The sequence below is a fragment of the Panthera pardus genome, unplaced genomic scaffold, assembly GCF_024362965.1.
Source record: "Panthera pardus isolate Hobbes unplaced genomic scaffold, ASM2436296v1 HiC_scaffold_24, whole genome shotgun sequence".
In the NCBI taxonomy this organism is placed as follows: Eukaryota; Metazoa; Chordata; class Mammalia; order Carnivora; family Felidae; genus Panthera; species Panthera pardus.
Genome location: NW_026526810.1, coordinates 45,484,595 through 45,494,873, shown reverse-complemented (window position 1 = coordinate 45,494,873; position 10,279 = coordinate 45,484,595). Strand labels below are relative to the sequence as shown.

At 43.2% G+C, this 10,279-nt stretch overlaps 1 long non-coding RNA gene across 1 annotated transcript; it reads left to right on the top strand.

The window, feature by feature from the left end:
* The first annotated feature begins 2,749 nt into the window (after positions 1-2,749).
* LOC109262990 (uncharacterized) lies at positions 2,750-9,041 on the top strand. The gene is made up of 3 exons (XR_002078040.2): positions 2,750-3,022; positions 3,435-3,503; positions 8,764-9,041. It is a non-coding gene; the product is annotated as an uncharacterized LOC109262990 (long non-coding RNA).
* Positions 9,042-10,279: the final 1,238 nt, after the last annotated feature.

Sequence of the window (10,279 nt, the reverse complement as noted above, 5' to 3'; positions counted from 1 at the left end):
GCCCCTCCCCCGTTCATGCTCTGTCTCTCTCTGTCCCAAAAATAAATAAAAAACGTTGAAAAAAGACCCGAGTTCGAGTCCCATCTGCACAAACTGGCTAGCTTTGGGCAAGATTGTTCAGGTGTCTGAGCTGATTCATGTAAGGATCAAACAGAAATGTGTAGGGAGCTTTGCTTCAGGGCTAATCATGGCGGAACTGGTCCTCACTCTTTTTACAAATCTTCTCCCACCGAAAAACTCATTTAGGGAAGTTTTTAAAATTAACTCTCTCTAAGACCCATCCCTTTGTCAGGGAAACTTGAAGAGGGGCAACAACAAAAGCCAGAGGCTTTAGAACCAGGGGGGACAGGGCACTTCAGTCCTGCAACTTTGAGACAACTTCCTTGGGGCAAAGCTCTGCTTTCTGTAGCATCATTTCCCCCTCACCCCCCCCCCCCCCCCCGAGCCACACCTGGCCTCGCTTCCCAGTCACCTTAACTTGGTGGCATGTCACTGGACCCGTTTAGGATCTTGGTTTGGCTTCCTCTCTACCTGTGTAGTCCCTAACTGTTGTGGTGTGGGGATGCCCCCCAGAGAGCCCCCTCTCAGGCTTTGCTCTCACAGAAAGTATTCATCAAAGAGTCCTATGCCCCACTTCATTTGGGATGTGCATCATGGCAAGGAATGGCGACAGGACCTGTGGCCACCACCACCACAGCCCAGCTGAGTGCGGTCTCCAGTTCACAGCCTGTGGCAGACATTGAAAATGCAGGATCCGAGTCGCCCCAGCTGACAGCACCAGGGGTTAAGGAATCTCTTTGGTGAAAAGACGCCTGAATCTCCATTGCCAGCCCAACTACTCAGAGGTCTCGCTTTACTAAGACTCCAGAGATTCTTTAAACATCAGCTTAAAATAATTGCTGGTGCCATTATGGCACAAAGAAAGCGCATTGGCTGGGGGATCAGACTGGCCCTGGGATTAAAGCCCAGCTTGGCCAGTAACTGTTTAGGTAACATATTGGCCAACTGCTGAACCCGGTTTACACCTGTGTAAAATGGAGATGCTGATGCCTTTGCACAGCCGTTGTGAGGATTAAACAGAACTGCACGTTGCAAAGTGCCTAGCCCACAGTGACTGCTCCAGAGGTTTTTTTTCCTTGCTTCCCTCTCACTAGAGAAAGCCCAAATTATCCCAAGTAGGATTCATTTAGGAGGGCTAACATTTTTCTGTTAAAAGTAGTAATTGATCAAGTTCCTGACTAATCATTTCAATTCAGGTATTAAGGGGTCTAAAGTAAATGGATTTATTCACAGCATGGACCACTACCCCCCCCCCCCACCCCCCTGCAGCAGGAGTGCTTCGGAGTATGTCTGCCAGCTGTTACCTCCCTCTCCTCAACACACCGGCACCCCCACAAGCCCAATTGCAGCCAAAGTTTGAAGGAAAAGAGTCATCAAGTTTTGTCTAGGATTTTTAGATGCCAAACAAGGATTATGATGGAAATTCCCATTCATGAAATTAAAACTGCCCTTTTTCCCAGGAAGCCTTCACTAATGGAGTGTTTTCATTTCATTTGTTTTCATTTCCTGGTTTATGATTTATATTGAGACCATCCATGTGTATGTGTGTGTGTCTCAGAAGTAACACAGCAGGAGGAGTTGGCTTAGTTTATCATGGCCAGTCTAGTCAGAGTATTTCATTGTATATTTCAAATCTTGCCATTGTTTGTCCATCTTAGTCAGATGGCTCATTAAGACAGCCAAAATGACAAGCTCTACAGTGTCGTTGGCTCTCTTTGTTTCCTTATGCACAGATAAAGCATAGATGACACAAACCTCAAAGGACAGAGTGACTGGGTTTGAAAATTTTTAAAAGAACCGCTACAAAAACTTAGCTGTCATTTGCAATATGTTACCCTATCTTTGCTTATTTTAATTCCTCTCTATATTCAGGAGAATACCTAAAACTGGAAGTGTATCTAGACACAGCCAACAAAAGCTATATCTTATAGTTATTTACCCAAGTTCCTTAAAGCCACAAACATGTTTCTACAATAGCCATCACACTGCAGTATAAGTACATAAAATCTTTAGAGTTTTAAATGGCAAAGCTATATGTTTCTCTGTACTTTCATATTACATTGCTTTAAAAAGAGTTTCTGCAATTCAACTTAAAATACCTAAGTTGCTAAACTTATGAGCAAAACAATCACAAGAAGGAATTCTTTCTGCCTGAAGTTGTTAGCAGTAATAGAAATACAAGTCATAAGCAGCCTTTTAAATCAAGTGTAATCATATTGTGCTGATAAGGAGCCTTTTCTTAGCAGAACATTAACAAGTCCCAAATTTTCTGGGACCAAATTTTCTGGGATTGTCCTGATTCTGGATGCTCTGACCCATTGCCAAGCTCTGTATTGAGACAAAGTATCCCATTTTCTGATTCTCAGAAGATGACAGCATATCCTGTCCCCTTGGGTTCTAAAGATCTGTTATTTCAGCTAGCCTCCCAATTTAAAGATAAATGACACATGCAATTCTTATAAAAAACAAAGTATCACCATCCCGACTTGTGTTGATTGAAACTGCAATTTTCTAAGGTCCGTTTGCTTCGATCTGTGATATTTCTGTGTAATGTTTCCAGGCTCAATCAGGGAGATTTTTATTTCACTCTTCACAAAATGTCCCCTTTTTATGCCCCACAAGTACCCCCAAGTGGGTTTATAATTAAATTACACAGTCTCAATTGAAGGGGGATGCAGATGAAAAACAATTGTTCCTCATCTCCAACTCCAATTTTCTAAAAAGACATTTAAACCTTTAACTCCTAGGTACCTAAAAAAGCAAACGAGGTGCAGATAGCTGGAATTTCTCCTATTTTTTTGTTTTAGAATGAAACTTTTCTTAACGGCAATGAAAACAAATAGAAAAATGCTTGCTTTTGTGCTATGAAAGAGAGAAAAGAAAAAACAGTCCTTGAATATTTGCAACAAAAGACCATCACTTGCTACTGGAATTGACTGGATTAGAAAGCTAAAGTTTGGAGGTAAAATCATTTTGCTATTCTTTAAATATTTTAGCAGTTTAAAAATACCCTAGGAGGGGAAATATATGTATTCCCCTAGGAGTGCACACCACTCAGGGTGATATTCTGCACGCTCCTATTTTGCCACAGCGTGGATTTTCTTACCTTCAGATGAAAACCTACAGAAATAAACTCTGAGAAAGATAGATTGTTTCCCCCTTCCATCCTCATGTCAATGAAATATTTTGAGTGAACTGTTTTCTGATCACAAAATTTCTGTCCAAGTTGTATAACAAAATCAAGAAGCAGTTATTGAATAGAATACATTCTATTAAAAGTTAGCCAAAACCAACTAATAAGACCTCAGAAAATGCACACATTTCAAAGAATTTTGTTCTCTTCAATAGTTGCATGAGTTTTTTTTCTTTTTCAGGAAAATGTGCAAATATCAAGGTTACCTGGGTCTGCTGGTCACTTCCTAGTTTTTGGACTCTTGAAGATGGTGAGTTTTGCTAATGATGCGCGGCTGTTTAAGAACCGGGTGGCTTTTCTGGCAATCACTCTTTGTGTGCTATCTTTTATAAAGGTGCTTCTTGTTGCTAAGAGATCAGTTGCTTAGAGACCAAATCATTAAAAAAAATATATATGTCAGGGGCCAACATAAATTATAACCAAATTTTGTCATTTCAGCTGGCCCTCTGAAGGTTTGGCTTTTGTAATAGATTATAACGTACTAAGAGAAGGCAATTACTAATCACAAATAGAAAACTGACCATGAGGAGGAGAAAAGATCTGTGTGTAAACGCTCTCATGGACAGGGAGTAATGCCACGGATTCCCTGTGAAGGAGTTGCATCGTCATGAGGCTCTTGGAAACTTTGACTCCCTGTGGGGGTCGTAGACACATCCTGGGAATATAGATTCACATACACACACATACTTGTCCCAGGCAAACTTGAGTGCAGTTTGGAATACAAACACATTTAGACACTGTGGAACCACTTTAGTCTTTTCCAAAGGAAAATCAGGAAACTGTAAGTTGGAAATCTGAAGCGATCTTAGGCTTCAGCCAGATGTATTCAGGTTTGAACAACTGTCAGTGCTTCAGGTTCAGGTGTGTTATGTGCTGGTGGGGCAGGAGCTCGGATACAGAACTGCCTTTTATCCTCTCCAGCACTAACCAGGAGACAGGACTACTTACAACTGGTGAAGTACATAATGTTTGGCTTTGGGGTTCTTTCTTATCCCCTTCGTGGTGACTCTGCCCACGAAGCCCCTGTCCCTTCAAACTGCCACCTAAGAATTACCCCTCCCAAGGACATTAACATTTTAGGACTAGGTTTTTTAAATGTAAGGCTCTTAAATTCCTTTAAATTCTATTCTAAAGGAATGGTGGCATTCCAAATTTCTTAATAAGTAGGGCAAGAGATGTTTGGGAGCAAGATAAAGCTGGACACAACCCTTTACTGTATGACTTCATAACACAATCCCTCCTCCACTCCTCCCTCTCCCCCTTCCATTCTTCACAGGTCTCTTTGGTCTCATCTTAGGTGAGAAGCAAGCAAGCAAATAAGAGATCAAAGACTTGGTAGTTAAAATAAGATAAGAGGTAAAAAGGATACGTAGGATCCTAGAGATTTTTCCCCCTTACTAACCTCCAAAATGCTTGTCATCCTAGAAGACTTGATGCCTTTGGCTTGACTGTGATATACTGTATGTTGGAGAGAGAGCTGTAGGCTGGGGTGGACACACCAGGTGGGATGGCGAGAGGTCTGGCTTTCTCACTCTTTAGTTCTGGTCACTGTCAGATTGGCATCATTGTTTACACTCTCTCATTTACAGAGTAGATATAAGACCCACAACCAGCTTGAATTTATTTAGGAATATATAGAAGTTAAAAAAAAATACAACCTGTGCAAATGGAATGAGGTTAATGCTCAGTAGGAGTTCATTACAGGAGGAAATGAAACTCTGACTCTCCCCAACCTACGCTGTGAGTGACATGGACACAGAGCATGCGAGCATCACAGAATAAACCCAGGTGTACCAACTAAGCATACATTTTCCCTTAAAGTCTTTTTCTTCCTTCTGATCCCCAAATTTCTCTTTATTCCCCCCCTTTTTGAGAGAGAGAGAGAGAGAGAGAGAGAGAGAGAGAGAGAGGGAAGTAGAAAGGGAAGGGATCCAAGATAGAAGAATTACAGGTAGAAAAAGGCAAGAGAAATAAAAATGTCCAAACATATATTCAGTACTTAGGAAACACCAGTTGAAGGAATAAGAAAGAGGAAGAGGAGGCTAAGGGGGAAAGAAGCTGTGAACCCCACTCTATGTTCCCAGAGGCAGAAGCCACTTATGCTTTTCTTTCCCCTATTCCAAGTACTTTGTACAGGGCTTTTGCATTTAGAACACATTCATTTAGAATCAAATGTTTTTCTTAAATTCTAAGTCAAAGGAGAAAACAAGCAGAAGGGATGGGCCCAAGGGGGTTCAACTATTACTTGGCCCTGTATCCCATATGCCCGGTTCCCTCCAAAGGAGCATATTCTATAGACATTTGTATTTTGCACCTCAGTTATAAATAAAGGCCCACCCTTCTTCTTACCCATCAATTCTGGTATTTCTACTCCTTTGGCTCTGATTTGGCTCTCCACTGTGCCTTGTGGCCATTTGCTTTGGATTCTTAGCTGCTACCTCTGAGACATGAGGCCCCACATCTTCTTTGCCTATCAGGAGGCACCATTCTGGATACCAGACCTTGGCAGGCTCCAGGCTTTCACCTACCTGGGTGGAGGTGAGGAAATGCAATTGTCTATGAAGGATCCACCCAGTTGTCAACACTATGTGACTAAAGGAAATAGGCTTCGATCCATAAAGGCTTTGCCTACAAATGTCCCCACTTGAATCTTTGAAAGGAACTTTTTTTTGCATGCATGTGACTGTTTGCACCAAGGAATGCAGTCTGGAGTCATTTTGTGTCCCACAGTGTGGCAGGCCACTTATTCACAAGTCCAATAAACCACAGAGCCCCCACACCTTGACCCCACCACTACTGGGAAGCTGCCCAGCCCATGCAAGCTCCGTCTCCCAATCTCAGGAATGGGGGAGCAGCTGGGAACTCTTAACAGTGGGCTCCTGCCTCCAGATTAGGAGATGTTACACTGAGAGACCTCAAGCCCCAAGGCATTCTCTGCAAAAGTGGCTGCCACTGCTGGTGCCTTTTGTTGGGGAATCCAGTGTCCCAATTCCACTCCTGACTGAGCACTTGAAGATCTGGATCCATTGACTGCCTGCCGCCCAACTGTCAGTAATTTCTCCAGGACTTGCCTCTCCTGTATGGGAATCCAAGACACCATTTCTAGAAAGGCTTACACAGGACCCTCTCTAGCTACAAGGTAGGAAGGACCCACTCCTATCCTGGGAAGTTCCAGGGTAGTGGCCTGCAACTCTCTTCATATTTCTCCAGGAAATTCCCAGAAGAGGCCTGTAGTGGAACATGACCTGCTAGATAAGGATGGAGGCTGCTTCAAGTGTTTGGAGTCCTCTCAAGGACCTCTGCATGCAACCTAGTACAAGCTTGACCATCACTAAAACGTTTGCTTTTTCCAAGCAATTTTACCTTGCCAGATGCCATGTGCTAGGCAGAAAGCTACTCTTTGAATCCAGGGCACCAGAGGAAGGCCTGCCCTGGAAAAGTCACCTCGAGCCACCCAGCCCAGTAGTTACTGTTAGAAAGTTGGGTTTGGGGAGCAAGGGCAGCAAAGCACAACTGCCTCAATCTGAACTCTAGAGCACCTTTGGGAGGCATGAGATAAAGGGGCAGAGGGTCTGCTGTATCAGAGGACAGCTGCTCATGCTGGCCAGAGGTATGGCAACCGAACTTGCCCTTGTTCTGATTGCCTCTCTGGATTCAAAAACCTTCATCATAGTCCACAGGGACTTCTGGCATGCTAAGACCTTGAGACACAGAGGCCTGAGCCAATGGTGAACAGACTTCAAGACACACATGGTTATAGTTGCCTTCCCTGATCATGCCCCCTGCACCCCCCCTTATAGCCTCGCCTCTCCCTTGCATTGATGGGAGGCCTTAAGGCATCACATTTCATCTTCCCCTTTTGGCACATTGTTACAGCTCTACTCAACAAAAATTCCTGTAAACATCTTGCTCCTCACCCAGATTGCATCCTGATTTTGTGGGGTATATGCCCATCCACATGCACACCCACCAGTTCTCCAACAATTTCCTAAAGAGCAAGGCCAGACATAGTGTATCACTTGGGTGCTTAGGAAAGACTTGTTCTTCTTACACCTGTCACCAGCAATAGGCTTTATCCAACTATCCAGGAAAATTTACCTGTAATAACTCTATCCCATCTCTTGTGCTGGAACACCCCTTCTTCTCCCTGCCCTCTCCCTCTCCACCCCTGCCACAGAAAATATGGCTTCCATCCACACCAAATTCCCAATGCTGTGGTCATACCAACACTCTGGAAGCCAGCTTGCCATTCCAGGAGTTACAACAACCTTCTTCTAGGAAGCCTTTGAGATACCTTGCTCTGATATGTTAAGGACCACAATGAAGAGTCCACCAACCACCACTCACTCCAGAGCAAGCACATGTGTCCAACTTATTTTGTTACCAGACATTCATTCAAGGCAGGGAGCTCTTGGACTACAATTTGTGTGATAATTAACAAAAGATTACAGCCCAACAAGCACCACCACACATTCCAATTTTACTGCCTTTCTTGGGCAAAGAACCATGATGTTCTCATACATTGTCTGGCCCCAGATGACCCTCTTCACAGCTGGTAATTTACTTCTAGTCACTGCCTTTGGCAGCTTACAGGTATTAATTATACACATCTGTTAAGTAGTTTACTGAGTAAGAAAAGACTGGGGAGAGGGATGGGAAACAAGAGAAGAATATGATGTGGTGAGGGAAACGTGGAAGCAAATAGAAGCTAAGGGTCTTCTTGAACTTAATGAAGTGATGTATACAAGGTGTATACGCTGATGTTCACACTGAAAAAATTTCACAGAAGCCTACTAACTGAAATATTCTAATTCTCCAGAGGAAAAAAATTGGAGAGAATCACTAATTGCAACACAATTGCAACACAATTATAAGCCAACAATGTTGTTTCAGCAAAGTACAATTAAACTGAGCAAAATTCTCATAAATCAAACTACTCTCCATCCTCCTGTCTCTTCTGACCCCCTGTGAGTTCATCTATCCCTGTGTCCTTCCTCTTTCTACCTGTACGTCACCTCCTCTGTACATCAGCCACCTCTGATCTGCAGGTAAGCACCCTCCCCCCACCCCACTCCTCTGTACCCGATTGCTCAAGCCTAGGACAGACACACGTCTTTAAATGAGGTGGGCTAAGGTACAGGCCAAGAAGCAAAAAACTAACTGCTCTATCTTCAGGAACTTGTTTTGTTGCATTTTTTTCCCCTGTCTGAACCACAATTTTCAACCAGCAGAGTACAAAGTGATTCTTATTTCACTCATCACATCACATTTTGAGGCTGTGTGCTCTGAATACTAGGCATGTCCAAAGCCCACTGTGTAAAGGCTTCAGTCCTTTGATAGCTTAAGGGAATCTGCCTCAAGAAGAGTGTGTTTTTCTGTCTATACCCTCCAAGTCTTTTGATAGCCTAAGGGAATCCTCCCAAGCAGAGCAAATATTTTCATATTGTGTATGCTCCAGACATCATCACCTCCTCCCCATTCAGGGTTTCCCAACTGTTTTCGTTCTGCAGGGGATTTGCTGATTTGTAAGCATGGAGCAGGCAATCAGTAGAAGGTTGATGAAAGTCACCCAGAAGGAAATAAAAGGCAGGGATAATGCACAGGAGATACAATGGCTGGTGTACAAGCAAGAAGTGGATACTTCATGCCCATGATATCTTGAGAGAGGTAAGCTGTGGCAGATTCAGAATACACCTTTAGGAGTCCTCTAGAGATGACAGGAGGTGCCGCTCCAACTGAGGATGATTCCAGCAGGAAAAGCTTTCAATTCGCCCTACTATCATTTCCATCTTTGGGTGCCATGGACAAGAGTGGGGCTTTCCACCATGTATTCCTCCCACTCATTACACATCCAAGTGACACCCACTCCAAACAAAACAGAATTTTTGGATGAGCTAGAAAAGTTATCAGTCTTTCTTTCCTTAGTCATCCTGTCCTTCCCTAGACTAATCCCAAAGTAATGGAAAATATGTTCTTTAAAAAAAAACAACCAAACTGAGGGTTGATGGGGGTGGGAGGGAGGGGAGGGTGGGTGATGGGTATTGAGGAGGGCATCTTTTGGGATGAGCACTGGGTGTTGTATGGAAACCAATTTGACAATAAACTTCATATATTGAAAAATAAATAAATAAATAAATAAAATTAAAAAGAAAAAAAAAAAAGAAAAAACAATCAAGACTCTTTGGCCAAGAGAGAAGGTGGCATGCAATGGGTTAGCATGACTGTTTCCAAGAGGCACTACTAAAGCAAGGTGAACCCTGATGTGGCATGTTTCTCTGGCAAATTTGGACAGGTCTGTTTTGAAGCAACCAGGAAAAACCAAGCCCACTTGAACTTGGGGCTTCTTCCAGTGTGCCGGTTCCTTAAGGATGTTGTGAGGCTCCTGTCAGGTTGTCAGGCAGCTGTAGCTCTGTTCCTCCACAGATCCCCCAGGCCTCTTCTCCTCTCCTTGGCCCAAGCACCTTTTCCCTGAGTCTGCCCTGGCCAGGTCTTCTTCCTACTCTCAAATGGCCCCTTTCCCCAGTCATTCAGTTAAAACTCCCAAAGAAATACTAAATAGACTCCTGATGCTCTTCAGTGATTCAGGGCTAAAGCTATTAAAGGAAACAGAAGCACCACCTTCTTGATGTCCTACACAAAGCAGGTCCAGGTCACCAGATGAGTTTAATGACAACTAACAGGAAGTTCCAACTTATATGTATCTTGGGAGGTGGGCTGTGAATTGAAGGTGGAATGTTGACAAGTTCAATGCCTCAGTGAAATAGTCTGTTGAAGAGTAGATTTGATATACTTAAGCTAACAAGTATTATTGGAGTGAAATGTAATAGCTGCTTTTGTACAATAATTTAAAAGGACCATGAATTGGACATAACATCTTAAGGCACTGGAGTCTATCTTTCCCCAGCCTATCTCCCCTAAAAATTTACGAACCCCTCAAGAGTAAGGATCATGTCTTACTCATCTTCCTATCTCTGGGCTGCCAAATGCCTATAGCATTTAGTATTTGGGCAGTGATTTTTGAAAGAA